The 17350-nt window shown below is 41.6% G+C and overlaps 1 protein-coding gene and 1 long non-coding RNA gene across 5 annotated transcripts in view; one reads left to right on the forward strand and one right to left on the reverse strand.

The window, feature by feature from the left end:
- IQCK (IQ motif containing K) overlaps positions 1–17350 on the reverse strand; it is a 130345-nt gene that overhangs the window by 5882 nt on the left and 107113 nt on the right. For 2 of the 4 annotated variants that reach the window (XR_005360869.1, XR_005360868.1), the window contains exon 9: positions 14361–14527. The exons of the other annotated variants lie outside the window; for them this stretch is intronic. The gene's annotated coding sequence lies outside the window, so the exon portion shown is untranslated. The remainder of the gene's footprint in view (positions 1–14360; positions 14528–17350) is intronic. 4 annotated transcript variants of the gene reach the window in all.
- LOC119872190 overlaps positions 16750–17350 on the forward strand; it is a 59447-nt gene continuing 58846 nt past the window's right edge. The window contains exon 1 of the long non-coding RNA XR_005360871.1: positions 16750–17088. This is a non-coding gene — a long non-coding RNA (uncharacterized LOC119872190). The remainder of the gene's footprint in view (positions 17089–17350) is intronic.

Raw genomic sequence — 17350 nt, forward strand, 5'->3', positions numbered from 1 at the left:
CACCAGTGTTGAAGGAAAGATGCAAGGCACAGAGTAATATATATAGTGCAATTCTATTTACAGCAAATCTAAATACTGAGGAGTGCCTATAGAAGAGCTCTAAAGAAAGGCAAGAGAACAGGGGCACCTGGCTGCTCAGTCAGTAGAGTGTCAACTCTTGATCTCAGGGTTGTAAGTTCAAGCCCCATGTTGGGTGGAGAGATTACTTAAAAATAAAATCTTTAAAAAAAAAAAAAAGGAAGCAAACAATTAGCACAAAAGTCAGGGTAAGTGGCTTCACTGGGGAAAGAAGAGGTTGAAAGGTGTTGACAGTATTCTCCTTCCTTAACTGGAATGGTAGTTATATGTGAGTGTTTGCCTTGCTGTTTATTACTTTATAGTCAGTGTTCTATGAATATTTCCTCCACCTCAACTCCCCCCCCCAAATAAAACAGGTAAAAAGAAATAAATATGGTAGTATATTACTTGAAATTACAAAGTCAACTAATAAAGGAAAAGAAAAGAACAATTTTTTTTTTAAAGATTTTACTTATCTATTCATGACAGACACACACACACAGAGAGAGAGAGAGAGAGGCAGAGACACAGGCAGAGGAAGAAGCAGGCTCCATGCAGGGAGCCCGACTCCATCCTGGGTCTCCCAAGATTAGGCCGAAGGCGGCGCTAAACCGCTAGGCCACTGGGGCTGCCCTAGAAAAGAACAATTTAACTGTTTGGAGGAGGGTGGAGATGGGGTATGAACTAGTGAACTCGTCCTCATCTGTCGCAGCAAGAAATCAGTAGATAATGTCTAAAAGCATATCTAACGTATCTAAAATCTTAATTAACCAGAGAGAAACAGCCAAGAGTTCAAAGTGATTGCTATAGCAGAGGGTGACACAAAGGCGATGCTCAGCGTGTCCTTCTGTCCAGCCGGTACAGCAGATGGGGACACGTTCCAAGCCCCCCAGTAGATGCTCAAAACCATAGATAAGGCAGGGGAGGGGTACTGTGTTTTTAACCATGGGAATCACGTGCAGGGACTCCTTTGCTGTTTCTGTAAGACACAAATTCAAGTGTCCCCTTTGTGGGTTGCTTCCTGGTCTTGGCAGGACAGACTTGCACAGCTACGTCCACCAGGTAGGTCAAAGGGGGGCGATGGGGCGGAGGCAGGTAGCAATGGCTGATTAGAAGAACCTGGTTGCCATTTCAGTGTAGAGACCTCATCGTGGTTGGCCTCCAACACCAACAGACGGATTCTCCGTGCCCCTGCACCGTCCTTGTCCCCTCAGCAGGCTGGTGCACCGCCAGTTCCGGAAGGGCTGGAGGGTGGAAACTCCCAGAGACGTGAGCCAGCCCTTCAGCTTCAATTAAAGGCAGTGTGACAAGAAAGGCTCTGCATACTAATGAGACTTGCTTCCGCGGTTTCCTCCTCTTGGTCACCCTCCTCTCCTGTTCCAGTCAGTGACAAGCCTGAGAACTCCCGACAGTTGGGAGAAACTGCCTAAGGCTTGAGACACAGGACATTGGTGGACCACAGGGTCATCCAGCCTCTCCTTCGGGTTGCCCAGATGTGGCCTCAGCATAAAGGATCCCCTGGGGTGGATCCCTGGGCTGCTCCAGACTTTTAGAATCAGATCTCCAGCAGCAGATCCTGGGCATCAGGATCCCCCACCTCTGTGCTTTGAGTGATCCTTTTGATGTGACAAGTTTGGGAAGAGCCCTGTGTCACTCAGCCAGCACTCAGCACCTGTCTCCTGGGGGCCCAGGTGTGAGATGGTGCTGGGAGGAGCCAACAAGACCAGGCCTGCAAAGTGCTTGCCACTGAGTCTGATCCAGAGTCAGACACTCAGTAAATATTACCTACTATTATTTTTAGGGCATAGTCTCTGATCTCAAGGAGCTCGCATTCTAGAGGGGGAAGCAGAAAAATAAACAGGGAATTATAAGAACCAAGAAGTGTGCCCACACTGTTAGGAGAAGTTCCTGCAGTAAATGCCCACCCGTCAAACAGCTCTGTACACCTAACAGTACTGTGTCCTGTGTTACAAAGAGGAGCCTGGTTCACACTCTCAAGTCAGCAATATACTTAAACCTTAAAGTATAAATTTGTTATCCAATTAGCACCCAGTTTCTAGGATCCCAGGTAAGTAATACAAGCAAGCACTTCTGTGGCACTGACTGAGCCCTTTACACACATGAAGTGACAGTGAAGTAAGTGCTGTGATTTCCCCCAGTGTGACAGACCAGAAGACTGAGGCACACAGGTTATGCAGCTTGCCCATCACACAGTGGGCTATCTGCCTCCTGCATTCATGCCCTTAACCCCTGCGAGGTCATGGTCTCACAGTGTCTCTCACCCGGTAGATGAAGATTTCCGTACTCAAAGATACCATAAAAAGGCATGCAGACAAAGGTGTTTGGGGCTACATCATTTACCACAAAAACAGCTTGGGAACAACGATCAGGGAATGATTAGGTATCTGATAATTTATAAACTTGGTAAAACATGTGAAGCCATTAAAAATGGGATGCTTTGGGGGATCCCTGGGTGGCGCAGTGGTTTGGCGCCTGCCTTTGGCCCAGGGCGCGATCCTGGAGACCCGGGATCGAATCCCACGTCGGGCTCCTGGTGCATGGAGCCTGCTTCTCTCTCTGCCTGTATCTCTGCCTCTCTCTCTCTGTGTGTGATTATCATAAATAAATAAATAATTTTAAAAAATATTTTTAAAAAAAGGAAAAAAAATAAAAATGGGATGCTTTTGCAAAGTTTGAAGGAATAGGGAGAAATATCAAGCAGAATATAGTGAGGCACATTTCCTGTAAATTTTGACCATGCAAATTTAAAATTGCTCAACATCAAAAGTTAACAGCTGTCTCCAACAGGGACACCAAGGCTCTGTCTGTTGGTTTTGGAAGCCAACCATGATGATGTTTCTAAAGGTAAAGTGGAAACCAGTTTCTTTCATTCACTCAACTCTACCCCCTTCCCTCCTAACTTTAAAAAAAAAAAACATTCTGGAGAATAAATGACTCCTGTTTTACACTTATTCCAGGTTGAGGCCTTCCATAGTACATCCTCAAAAAAAAATTTTTTTAAAGATTTATTTATCTATTTGAGAAAGAGAGAGTATGCATGTGTGTATGCACAAGTGGGGGGAGGGGCAGAGGGAGAGAATCTTCAAGAAGACTCTGCTGAGCACAAAGCTCCATCCCATGAGATCATGACCTGAGCCAAAACCAAGAGTCAGAGACTCAACTGACTGAGCTACCCAGGGACCACCATAGTACATCCTTAAATGTGACTGCCTTTTACAAAATCACATTCATTTCCCTCAAAAATCATGTCTATTACCTCAACTAAGTGATGGTTCAGCATCTCAACTATGTTTAAAAAAAAAAAAAAAAAAACACCTAAACATACAAAAAAATGATTGAAAGGAAATGGGTGAATTTCCGCTTTCCAAAATGTCTACAACATATGTGTACTGCTATACAATTGGGAAAAACTTTCTTTCTAGAAGAATTATCAGAAAATATACCAGAGGGGAGAGAAAAAAATTACTGTCAAAAGAATGAATACCTATACAATAGTACTACAATCAGAGCTCAAAGATGGAGAAAGGCAGAAAGGATAAGAAATGGTGCCAAATGGCCAATAGTAAGCTGCAGGAGTCTGGGAGGAGGGGCCAGACCCAGCACTGGGAGACCCTGAGAGATCCACCCGAAGGTGAAGTCACCTTGGTAGAGGTGAGCATTGTCAAAATTTTAATGAAATGTACACTAGGAAGTTTCTGACTAGAAACTTGCTAAAAAAATAATGTTTTCCCAAAAAAAAAAAAAAAAAAAAATGTTTTCCCTTCTGTTTACTTGGTCACAGTAGTGTAGACTTCAAAGTCAAGTAGACCCAGTCTTCAAATCTTGGCTCTGCCATTTCAGAGCTGGGTGACAACCATCTCCAGCCTAATTTCATTTGAACTTCAAGTATAATAATCTCAACCTCACAGAGTCTTTATACAGATTAAAGAGGATAATGTACTTATTTATTTTTATTTGAGAGAGAGCGAGAGCATGTGTGTGAGCATGGGAGGGGAGGGGCAGAAGGAGAGGGAGAGAGCGTCTCAAGCAGACTCCATGCTCAACGTAGAGCCCCACACAAGGCTCAATCTCATGCTTGTGAGATCACTGCCTGAACTGAAACCAAGAATCTGACACCTAACCAATTTTGCCACCCAGGTGCCCTGAGGGGATAATGTATGTATACATGTATTTATGTATGTATGTATGTATGTATGTATTTCTTATTTGAAAGAGAGAGAGAGGGGATCCCTGGGTGGCTCAGTGGTTTAGCACCTGCCTTTGGCCCGGGGCATGATCCTGGAGTCCCGGGATCAAGTCCCGCGTCGGGCTCCCAGCTTGGAGCCTGCTTCTCCCTCTGCCTGTGTCTCTGCCTCTCTCTCTCTCTCTCTCTCTATCATGAATAAATAAATAAATAAATAAATAAATAAATAAATAAATAAATAAATAAATCTTTAAAGAGAGAGAGAGAGAGAGAGAGAGATGGTAAGAGTGGGGTTAGGTGCAGAAAGAGGAGAGAGAAAAGAAGACTCCCTATTGAGCAAGGAGCCCAATGTTGGACTGATCCCAGGACCCTGAGATCATAACCTGAGCTTCTGAAGGCAGCCGCTTAACCGACTGAGCCAACCAGGCGCCCAGGGGACAATGTATTTAAAATGCCTGGTGCAGGACTGACACATAATGGATACTCAACTAATGTGACTTCTTTTCTCCCACATGGACTGTAGAAATATAAGTTGAAACACCGTTAGAGAGTTCACTTAGCATTTTTAAAAATTCATAGTATGTCACTCATCTGCAAGTTATTTCTCTTGCAAGCTTGCCATCAAACACAGTTAAGAACTTGAAAGTAAGCAGAAACCAGCCTAGATGCTCTGTATGCCCCAAACTCTGCTATATTGGTCGTAGGAGAGCCTCTGCAGCCTCTCTCAGAACATGCATGCTCATTCTTTAAACCTCCTACTGACAAACTGAGCTATCAGACATCCCAAGAGTATAACTGTGTTTAGGAATGCAACGGGGTGTCCCAATGGCTGATGATCACATAAGACCGTGTGCAACATTGTTAGTCGTCATGGAAATTAAGGGCCTGATGAGACAGCTAGTACACACCCACCCACCCATCAGGATAGTTACAATGGAAGAGACTCACCAAACCAAGTGTTAGCAAGGATGCAGAGCACCTGGAAAGCTCAGGCACTGCTAGTGCGAACAGGAAATGGCGCAACCACTTTAGAAAATGACTTGGCAGTAATCATCTAAAATTAAATACTGTGTATACTCCCAGACCCATCAATTCCACTCCTGGGAGTCTGTGACTGAAGTATTTCAGGACAGAAAACATACAAGGATATACAAGGACATTCATAATAGCAGTGTATTTCATAATAGCCAAAAACTGGGTACAGCTCAAGTGTTCATCAGTAAAGTAAATGGACATACAAAATGTAATAATATTCACATGAAAGACTACTACACATCAGTGAACCAGAGCAAACTACTGTTATCCTCAACAATCTGGCTGAATCTTCCAGACATTATAGTCAGCAAAAGAAGCCAGGCACAAGGAAGTTCATCCTGTGTTTTCTACTTATTTGAGAATAATCAGAACTACACTATGGTTTTAGGAATCCATGTAGAGTTTGCCTTGGGGTTGGGGGCTACTGACTGGGTGGGGGCATGAGAGAACCAGCAGAGGTGCTGGACATGGTTTATCTTGATCCAGGTGGTGGTTATGCTGGGGTATACATACACAGAGGTTCACGTAGGACTAGTATATCTTACTGCCTGTAAGTTTTATTTCAACAACAAAGTAAAATAAAGTAAAAGTAAAATACAATAAAATAAATTGGGAAATGGGGAGGAAAAGAACAGATACAAAGATCTGAGGACCTTTGGGGCACCTGGATGGCTCAGTTGGTTAAGTGGCTGCCTTCACCTCAGGTCATGATCCCAGGTCCTGGGATCAAGCCACACATCAGGCTCCCTGCTTGATGGGCAGCCTGTTTCTCCCTTTCCACTGCTTGTACATGAGCTCTCTCTCTCTCTCTCTAAAATAAATAAATAAAACCTTTTAAAAAATCTGAGGACCTTTTAATTCAGATCTAGGGTCAAAGTCTTAGGTGGTTCAGCAGTTCCTACGGGCACCACACATCTGCAACAGAATATTACCAATATCACAAAATTAATCAAGAAACTTGCATTAACTGACTACTGGACATTATGTTAATTTATCATCTCATTCAATCCCCCCAGACACTCTGGGAGGTAGATGCTGTTATTATTTCCATTTTACTGATGAGAAAACTAAGACTCAGAGACGCTAAGCAACTTGCCCAAGGTCCCAGAGCTAAGTAAATGGCCATGCCAAGGGATCCCTGGGTGGCGCAGCGGAGATCCCTGGGTGGCGCAGTGGTTTAGCGCCTGCCTTTGGCCCAGGGCGCGATCCTGGAGACCCGGGATCGAATCCCACGCCAGGCTCCTGGTGCATGGAGTCTGCTTCTCCCTCTGCCTATGTCTCTGCCTCTCTCTCTCTCTGTGTGACTATCATAAATAAATTTTAAAAACAATAAAAAATAAATAAACTTGGAATTAAAAAAAAAAAAAGGCCATGCCAAGATTCTAAGCCTGGTCTATCTGAATTCAAAATCCACGGTCTAAACCATCAAGTCATAGCACCACAAAGTAAAAATTGGGGTGTCTGATCGTGACCCAGAATCATCCAATGGAGCTTACAGTTATGTTCTATACTTTCCAATCAGGAAGGCAGGAGATATACAATATATATTACCAAGATTTTAGTTCTTTTCTGTTGTATTTGACTGAATTTTATTTATTTTATTATTTTTTAAAGATTTTATTTTATTTATTCATGAGAGAGAGAGAGAGGCAGAAACACAGGCAGAGGGAGAAGCAGGCTCCCTGTGGGGAAGCCTGATGCGGGACTCAATCCCAGATCCTGAGATCACAACCTGAGCCAAAGGTAGATGCTCAACCACTGAGCCACTCAGGTGCCCCTATTGGACTCAGTTTTAAAAATCAGGTTATTTTTCCATTATAAAAACAAAACAGCCATTTTGGAAAATTGGAAGAACACAGAAAAAGTATAAAAAAGTCAACAAAAATAATTCCACATCCCCCCAGTGGAGGAAAAAGTGATGGAAGACTTTTTTTTTCTAAAAAGAAATATAAGGGTGCCTGGGTGGCTCAGAGGGTTAAGCATCTGCCTTCAGCTCAGGTCATGATCTACAGGTTCTGGAATCGAGCCATACATTGGGCTCCCGGCTCAGCGGGGAGCCTGCTTCTCCCTATCCCTCTGCCTCTGCCTCTTCCCCTACTCATGCTCTCTCTCTGTGTCAAATAAATAAAATCTTAAAAAAAAAGAAAAAGAAAAGAAATCTATGTTGACATTGGAAGAGTAATGTCTGAAAAGTTTACCTTCCTTTCTTGACAGTGTCAGATGTTGGGCTGCATTATTTTAAGGAACATTGAGCCTTGGAAGCCACAAGGCACTGGGGAGAATTTGACAGTCTTGAATGTGCAATAATTAAGACTTATTGCTGACTTCTAAACAGTGTTACTAAAGTAAACTCAGTGAAGTCTCCTGGAAGGCAGTATTTTAAATGGGGACATTTAGTGCTGAAGTAACAACGTTGGTTATATTGAGATAAAAACACGAGGATTCTCAAATTTTGACCCTGGAAAGGATCTGGATTCCTAGAGAGGAAGATATTTAATAAAAGATTGTTTTTTATAAGTGAGACCCCGATGCAGGAAGAGAGCCACCAAGGCAAAACCAGTGACAGGGCCATTGGAGCAGACCGTGGTTGCTCAGACTCCGCTTCTGGAACCAGAATCCTACCATCATTTACCAACTGGGTAACCTGAGCAAGTCTCTGAAGCCCTTGGAAGCCTCAGCTCCCTCATGGATTCTAAGACCTTCATCTCAGTGACATGAAGGATGACATGAGATGACCCATTGTCCAGCACACAATAGGTGTGCAATAAAATTCTTTTTTTTAAGATTTTAAGATTTTATTTTTAAGAAATCTCTACACCCAAGTTACAACCTTGAGTTCAAGAGACACATGCTTCACAGACTGAGCCAGCCAGGCACCCCTCAATGAAATTCTTTCTTTCTTTTTCAGTATTTTATCTATTTGAGAGAGAGAGAGAGAACAGGCACACACACACACACACACACACACACACACACACAAGCAGGTTGTGGGGGTGGGATGGACAGGGCAGAGGGAGAGGAAGAAACAGCCTCCCGGCTGAGCAGGAAGCCTGACACAGGGCTCCATCGCAGGACCCCAGGATCATGACCCGAGCTGAAGGCAGATGCTTAGCTGACTGAGCCACCCAGGCACCCCTCAATGAAATTATTTCTTAATCATATAAGTAACACAACGTCTGTAGAAAAACTGGAAAATATGCTATTTCTAAAGAGATATTTAAATGAATTTTCTTTTCGTCATGTGGGTAAGCTTTATGTGCTATTCACTGTCTATATCTCTATAAGCATTTTCTCTCCACATCTCAATTTCCGAGGGTAAGTTCATTTCTCAGCTGAATTGCATCAAGGTTGGAACTTCAGCACAGCGGTTTACATTGCCACCATCCACTAGGTTGCCCTTCAAAATTCAGTGTCTTCAAAAGCCTTGTGAGTCATGGGTGTGAATGAACAGACGAACCTTGTCAGCCGCGTCTTGTGACTTTTTTATTTATCGCTGCATTCCCAGCTGCCGCTGCCAAGATGGAACCTTTAGAAATATCCCAAGCATTTTGAATTAGCCTGAGTATAAACAGTCTCATCCAGTTCAGACTGGCAGAAGCTTGGTATATTAAATGTTGCCTTTAAGCAAACAGGAAACAAATCCTCCAGTTTATTCTTAAGCAGTTCCTTTACAAGTGTAACAATTTAATAACTAATCGAGAAATCATTTCAGTCTGTACTGAGGAACTAGGGCAGTCAGTGTTCACTCATTATCTTAGTGCTTGGTCCAGAACCCAGGGCAGACAGGGCTCAAGTCAAGAAACTCCAAGGACGAAGAAACCAAACTTAACCGACATTAAGAAAGGGGTGGGAATTAACTAATTAATTAATGATTTAATACTGAAAAGAAAATGTGAATGTTTGTAACCATGGATATTGGTGAGAAATATATTTACCTCCAAACAAAATTATATTTTATTTATATTTTATTTTTTAGATTTATTCATGAGAGAGAAAGCACAAGCAGGGGGCTGTGGCAGAGGGCCAGGGTGCTCCAAAACACCAGAAAGGATCACTCAGGGGAACCTGGTGGCTCAGTTGGCTAAGCATCTGCCTTCAGCTCAGGTCATGATCTCAGGGCCCTGGGATCCAGCCCCATATTGGGCTTCCAGCTCAGGGAGGAGTCTGCTTTCTCTCTCCACCTCTCACCCATCTGTGTGTATGCTCCCTCTCAAACAAATAAAATCTTAAAAAAAAAATAAAAAAAGAAAGGATCATTCAAATCAGCTATGTCATTCTTAACCCATAAATGTCTCCTAAATGTATCCACTTCGGTCCATTCCCACTGCCAACAGGTCACCTAATCTGCCCCAGCCTACAACCACATTCACCTCTCTGGATAGCCCATCTGATGGTGTCACTGCTTAGCTCAAACCCTCTAAAGGCTCCCTGCTGCCCTCAGGATCAAAACCACAGGCTTTAACAGGGTCCATGAGGCCATTGCTCTGCCCTGGCTGCTCTGTCACCCGGCATTCTGCTTTTGCCACTTGGGTCTTCTTTCAATCTCCCTTCCAGAATCAGGGTCTTGACTTAGGTCCTTTTCTCATCCTGGAAAGCCCTCCCTGCCACTCACATCAGTTAATTCCTAGCTCAATTCTGATCTCAGCGTAGGGGAACCTATTCAAATACCCCTGCTAGTCTCTGGTGGCACCCTGAACTTCTTTGAAGCACTCATCACAGTTTGTAATCAAGTACTTGTATGACTACTGGAATAGTGTCTGCTTCCCCACTGGACTTTGGGTTTCCAGTAGAGCAAGGTATTAGCTTATGGTCTCCATTGTCTCCCCAGCACCCCATCTGTCCAATGCCACCAGAGCAGGTGCTCAATCCTTGTTGACACAATTAATAAATTCTACTCTAGCTTCCTTTTGTAAGCCCCAACCACCCTCTCTCTCAGCTTCTAGGACACAAACGGACCCACATCTTTCCTGGTAAAAGAATATCCCAATTTTCATATCAGAGAGGTAAGTGTTTGCATTTGGGCTCAGCACTTACTACCAGCACACCATAGGCCCAGGCATTGACTCTCTTGAAGCTTCTGCTTCCTTGCCTATAACACTGGGTTCCAGTGTTCTTATCACACGGGCAATCTTGATATTTAAATACATTAACTGAGGTCACATACAGAAATCTACCTAAAGAATGACCAACACACAACAGGTGCAACAGGTGCATAATAAATAGTAGTTCTTATCGTGGTTCAAACTGCTATGTGCCTGCTTTTGTAGGCTAAGTCCCTTCAGCCACTGCTGCCTCTAAAAAGTAATCCAAAACAACAAAATATATGGGGGCCTGCTGTCTTCCTTTTTGCATTCCTTTGTCAGTATCTACTGTGTGCTTATTAATGCTAGGCCTAAAATGATGAACATGCCAGACAGAGCCTTGCTTTCTTGGAGCTAATCCACGTTTTAATTAAAAGATAAGTGTTTTCAATATGTAAACAATATCTTCCATAGCTACACAAATAGAATTAAACAATCTCATGGCCATTGCTGAGAAATGATTTTAAGAAACTAATCTGAATTACACACAAAGCTTTAGGAATGAAGATATCTATTTGGTGCATGATATTTAGAACACTGTTCTTTGGCTAATGTGAGAAACATTTAATGTCTACTCTTTATTTTTTTAAATTATACTCTGTAAAAAAAATTTCTTTTTATTTTTTGAGTAACTCAATATCCAGTGAGGGACTCAAACTCAAAACCCCAAGATCAAGAGTCACATGCTCTACCAACTGAGCCAGCCAGTCACCCTTAATATCTCCTCATTATGATTGCAATTCCCAGGCTGATAGGAAAGACCTGAATGTCAGTCCACTCTCTCTATTTCGGCTACCTATTGCAACTTTTAATATAGCTAGCAACAGTAACAACAATAATCATGAAAATAATAATGATGATGAAAATAATAATAATTATTATTATGGGGCATCTGGGTGGCTCAGTTGGTTAAGCGTTCAACTCTTGATCTCAGTTCAGGTCTTGATCTCATAGTGGTGAGTTCAAGCCTCACATTGGGAGTCTACTTAACAATGGAGTCTACTTAAACAATAAAAACATAAAAAATAACTATAAGTACTATTTATTGAGTCATATGTGTGCTAGGCCAATATTCCTACATGCCTTTAATCTTCAGAACAACTCTATTATTATTATCTGAATTTTTCAGATGAAAACATTGAGGATCAGAGAGGTTTGTGACTTTTCTAAGGTGCAAATGTGGGATTTGACTCGTATTTGAGCCTCTTCTGCTTTTTGGGAAATCACCTCAAAGTTTGAATTAAAAGATTAATGTTTTCAATATGTAAAAATATCTTCAGTAGCTTCACAAATAAAATTAACCTCTCTTAGGAATGAAAGCACCATGGTGTCAATATTTATAATAGTGAAGTTTAGAAAGAAGTGTCCGATAGGAAGACAACTAAATTATGTATTTAAGTATATGTAAAATAAGTTTCTAATATAGAAGGATGTTTACAGTGTACAGTTAGGACACATGAAAATAATTGCTATGGAGTATGATTTCAGTGATGTAAAATTAAAGATAAAGTTGCATTTTCAGGGCACGTGGGTGGCTCAGTCAGTTAAGCTCCTGCCTTCAGGATCCTGGGATCAAGCCCCACATTGGACTCCTTGCTCAGCAGGGAGTCCGCTTCTCTCTCTTCCTCTGACCCTCCTCCTTGAGTGTGCTCTCTCTTCTCTGTCTCAAATAAATACATTGATCTTTTTTAAAAATTGCATTTTCAAAAACATTGACAATAAAGATGACAACTGGAGATTCAAAGGTCCCAGAATTGCCAAAAATAATCTTGAAAAAAAGAAAGTTGGAGGACTTGAATTTCCTGAATTAAAAACTTATAAAGCTAGAGTGAGAGACTATATGGTACTAGCATAAGAATAGACATATAGATCAATAGAATAGAATTGAAAGTTCAGAAATAAACTCTGACACTCATGTTCAACTAATTTTCAACAAAGGTGCCAAAGTCATTTCAATGGGGAAAGAAGAGTCTCTTCAACAAATGTTGCTGGATGCCTGCATAGCCACATGTAAAAGGATGGAATTGGACCCTTCCCTATGCCACATACAAAAAATAACTCAAAATGGGTTAAAGACTTAAATTAAGGGATTTGAATCTTACAACTCTTAGAAAAAAATAAATCTTCATGACCTCAGATCAGGCAATGATTTCTTAGATATGATACCAAGAATATAAACAATAGATGAAAAATAAATTAGATGTCATCACAATTGAAAACTCTTGTGCTGGGGATCCCTGGGTGGCTCAGTGGTTTAGCACCTGCCTTTGGCCCGGGGCATGATCCTGGAGTCCCGGGATCAAGTCCCACATCAAGCTCCCTGCGTGGAGCCTGCTTCTCCCTTGGCCTGTGTCTCTGCCTCTCTCTTTCTCTCTCTCTCTCTGTGTGTCTCTCATGAATAAATTAATAAAATCTCTGAAAAAGAAAAAAGAAAAAGAAAACTCTTGTGCTAAAATAAAATAAAATAAATTTAAAAAAAAGAAAATTCTTGTGCTTCAGGACACCAAGAAAGTGAAAAGACAGCCTACAAAACTGCAAATTATATATCTAATAAGAAACCTGTATCTAGAATGTATATGGAACTCTTACAACTCAACAATAAAATGATATTCCAACTTAAAAAGGCAAAGGATCTGAACAGACATTTTTTCCAAAAAAGATATGCAAATAGCCAATAAGCACATGAAAAGATAATCAACATCATTAGGCATCAGGGAAACATAAATCAAACCACAATGGGATACCACTTCACACCCACTAGGATGGCTATAATCCAACAGACAGATAATAATGAGTGTTGGCAAGGATGTGCAAAAATTGCATCCAATGCTGGTGGGAATGTAAAATGGTTTAGCCACTCTGAAAACAATCTGGCAGTTCCTTAAAGAATTGAACCTAGAGTTACCATATGACCCAGCAATTTCACTCCTATGTATATACCCAAGAGAAATGAAAATACATGTTCACATAAAACCAATACATGAATGTTCATAGAAGCATTATTCAAAATAGTCCCAAAATGGAAATAACTCAAACGTCCATCAGCAGATGAAGAGGTGATTGAGATATGATACATCCGCACCATGGATATTCTTCATCCATCCTCTAAGGTGAATTGTGTCCCCCCTCAAACTCATATGTTAAAGCCCCAGATCCCTCACATGAATGTATTGGAAATAGGTCCTTTAAGGAAGTGCTCAATGTTAATGAGGTCATAAGGATAGGGCCCTGATCCCGTAGAACTGGTACCATCCTAGGAAGAGGAAGAGATACCAGAGTTCTCTCTCCATTGTATGAGGATCTAGCTGGAAGGCAGCTTCCGCAAATCTGTAGACGGGCTCTCATCAGAATCTGACCGTGTTGGCACCCCAATCTCTGACTCTAGGCCTCCAGCACTGTGGGAAAATATCTGTTACAGGCCAGCTAGCCTGTGGTATGTTGTTACAGCGCCTACACTGACTAATACAAGCCATAAAAAGATATGAAGTATAGATAAATGCTGTGACATGGATGGGCCTTGAAGACATTGTGCTGAGTGAAATAAACCAGGCACGAAGGCAACTCTACAGAGAAGAAAAGTAGATTAGTGATTGTCTGGGGCTGAGAGAAATGAGGGTCTTGGAGAGTTATGGCTACAGGGAGTAGAGTTTCTTTGTGACATGATGAAAAGATTCTAAAATTGATTGCAGTCATGGCTGCAAATTCTGTGAAAATACTAAAAGCCACTGTCTTGTATGTTTTGAATTGTATGACATATGAATTATATGTCAATAAAGCTGTTTTTAAGGCAGAAAGACAACCTTTCAATAGTGGTCATCTCTGGGTGGTGAGACATACAATGACCAACTTTTTTGTTCAGTTTTCCATAAAGGGAAATTATTGCTACTTTTATAATCAATTAAGAAGAAAGTTACTTTCAAAAATTCCATGAAAACAAAGGCCAGCAGTATCCTCCTTTCCTACAAGGCTGATAAAACTCATACCTCTGCAAGAGCTGGATACACCCCAATGACAACTCCCCCTGGAGCAAGCTTCTCAGAGTTTCACGTTCTTTCATATATACGATTTCATGTGAGATTCACAACCTCTGTGTTGTAAACAAGGCAGCTGCCAGTTTTCTTTCTGAATGTATTTATATCTTGCTTTCTCCCTAAAAGGATTTGAAATAATTCATGACAAATTATAGTAATAAAAATAGGAAGAAAAAAAAAAAAGAAAACCAACTCCAAAGAGAAATGAATTCAGATATGCCAGCCTGAAGAGCCAATAAGCCATTATACAAGAGCTTTGAATTGAACTCGGAGGTTCCTGGCAGACAAGGTAAACAGGGAAAGTTAGGGAAGAAGCAAACTATTTCCTCAAGGAGATCAACATTTTTCCTGTTATCATCTCCTGAATAACATTTCTCATATGAGGATTTATTTTTGTAAAAGAATTCTATGGAGTTTGGCCCAAACATTTTTACAGAAGATGCTGAAGTACATTTAATATGGCTATTCTTAGAGCTACCCTGGTTTCATAAGCCAAAGATATACACCACCTTGGCAAATTCAGGTTAAGTCAGAGGACTTATCCAGTGGTATTCATATTTGCAAACTGCCACTAAATAAGAAATACAATTTTTAAAAGATTATTTATTTATTCATGAGAGACACACAGAGAGAGAGAGAGGCAGAGATACAGGCAGAGGGAGAAGCAGTCTCCACACAGGGAGCCTGATGTGGGACTCGATCCCAGGTCTCCAGGATCATGCCCTTGGCTGAAGGCAGCGCTAAACCGCTGAGCTACCTGGGCTGTCCAGAAATACAATTTACATTGCTTTTATATAGTACACAAACATAACACCTGAAATAAAACTTTCGTGGGTGAGCATTTACCTTACTACTAGCAATACATACTAATATTTTCTAGGTCTATTTCATCAATTTTTTAAGTTTTTATTTATTTACTTATTTAGAGAGAGCTAGAGAGAGAGCATGAGGGGTAGAGGGAGAAGGAGAGAATCCCAAACAGACTCCACACTGAGCATGGAGCCCGACTCGGGGCTACATCTCAGGACAATGAGATCACGACCTGAGCTGAAATCAAGAATTGGATGCTCAGTTGACTGAGCCACTGAGGCATCCCTACTCTTTTATTTTTTTAAATGCTGTAGCAACCCCCTAATTTGATTTCACCATCCACAGTGGGCAAAATGGCTCTTACATAAAGTTGTATGGTTCACAGTAGTCACTGATCCTTACTGACCACCTAATGTGTATGAGGCATTAGACTAAGCCTGTTATTACAAACACTGTCTCATATGGGTCTCTCTGGGATTCAGTGAGGGGAGTACTTTTTTTTATTTCCATTGTACAGATGAAGAAACTAAAGCATAAAGAGGTTTAGTAACTTGCTCAAGGTCACAGAGCCAGTGAGAATCTGCAGGTAAGCATTAGCTCAAGTCTTTTAACTCAAACAACCTCTCAGTTGGACTTCTGGCGGGGTGTTAATTTCATTTCACCATTAAAAGATGGAAGATCAGAAAGGTTAAGCACCTTGCTCAAAGACACACAGCTAGGAAGCTTCCAAGCAGGGTTTGAAGGTAGATCTTGGGGCTCCAAGCCCTGAACTTTTTCTGCCACCATTAGCTGCTCTCTCTGGACAGCTTCAAACGTCACTTTGAAACCTCTTAGGAGGTGAGTCTCTAGATGCCATGAAAAGCAAATGAGGGCAACTCCAATGCACATGTCAACGAGAGGCTATTACACAAGACTCTGTTTCTGCTACCTCCCTCCTGCCTGGATGGGACAAAATAAGGTGCTTTTTAAAAGTTTTTCTAGGGGCATCTGGGTGACTCAGTCAGTTATATGTCTTTTTAGGCTCAGGTCATGATCCCAGCATCTGGGGATCCAGCCTCGCATCGAGGTCCCTGAGGAGCCTGCTTCTCCCTCTCCCTCGGCTTGCTGCTCTACTGCTTGTGTTCTGTCAAATAAATAAAATCCTTTAAAAAGAAAAGTTTTTCTCTACACTAAAGTATTTATAAGTGACAGTGTTGGTGGGTAACTTTTTCTGAACTCTTGATGCTTTTCTGTATTTTTATCATGAGAATGTATTATTTTGATAAGGGGACAGTTTTTAAATCATTTCAAAAGAAATCAGCCTGCCCTTCTTAACATCTAGTTTCCATAGCTCTTTACCTTGAAAATTTTCCATGTCCTGGACTAATGAGAGTTGAATCTGGAAATTGGCAGGACACTTTAGCTACTCAGATACTAAATTTAGATCCTAAGGGCGAATACCATGCGTCAACAGGGCTGGACTGACACTCACAGAGAGAAGGCGGGACAATTAGGGAGGTGGGACCACTGCCCTTTAAACCAGGCTGGCAGTAGGGCATAGAGGGACATGTGCTTCTTGCCCTCAGCAATTTAATCAGAGGTTAGATCCTGATGGATTTCATATGAAACCAAACACCAACAGATTTCTCCCAAGCACTTGAACTCCATAAATAACATCTGTGCATTGCAGCATAATGAGGTGGGGAAGAGGAAGGACTCTGGAATCAAGCTGCCTGGCTCTGCTACTTCTTTGCTGTTCAACATCTTTGTGCCTTAGTTTCTCCATCTATAAAATGGAGACCGCAGTAGCACCTGCTTCACAGGGTTGCTGTGAGGACTGAATCCCTGCTAGGGAAACACTTGGGAAAGTCCTTGCCTCAGGAAGCACACAGTGAGTATGAACACCCCATGTTATTATTTTAGAAAACATAAATAATCAAAAAAGGAAAATAAGCACCTGCATTTCTATTTTAGAAAAAGAGAAACAAAACATGCAGAGATCAATCAACCCATCAATTGCTAGCATTCCTCCCGCTTAGAAATAATTACTACATAGGGGCACCTGGCTGGCTCAGTCAGAAAAGCATGTGACTCTTGATCTCAGGGTTGTGAGTTGGAGCCCCATATTGGGTGTAGAGATTACTAAAAATAAA

This window comes from Canis lupus, chromosome 6 (genome assembly GCF_011100685.1).
Source record: "Canis lupus familiaris isolate Mischka breed German Shepherd chromosome 6, alternate assembly UU_Cfam_GSD_1.0, whole genome shotgun sequence".
Taxonomy (NCBI): domain Eukaryota; kingdom Metazoa; phylum Chordata; class Mammalia; order Carnivora; family Canidae; genus Canis; species Canis lupus.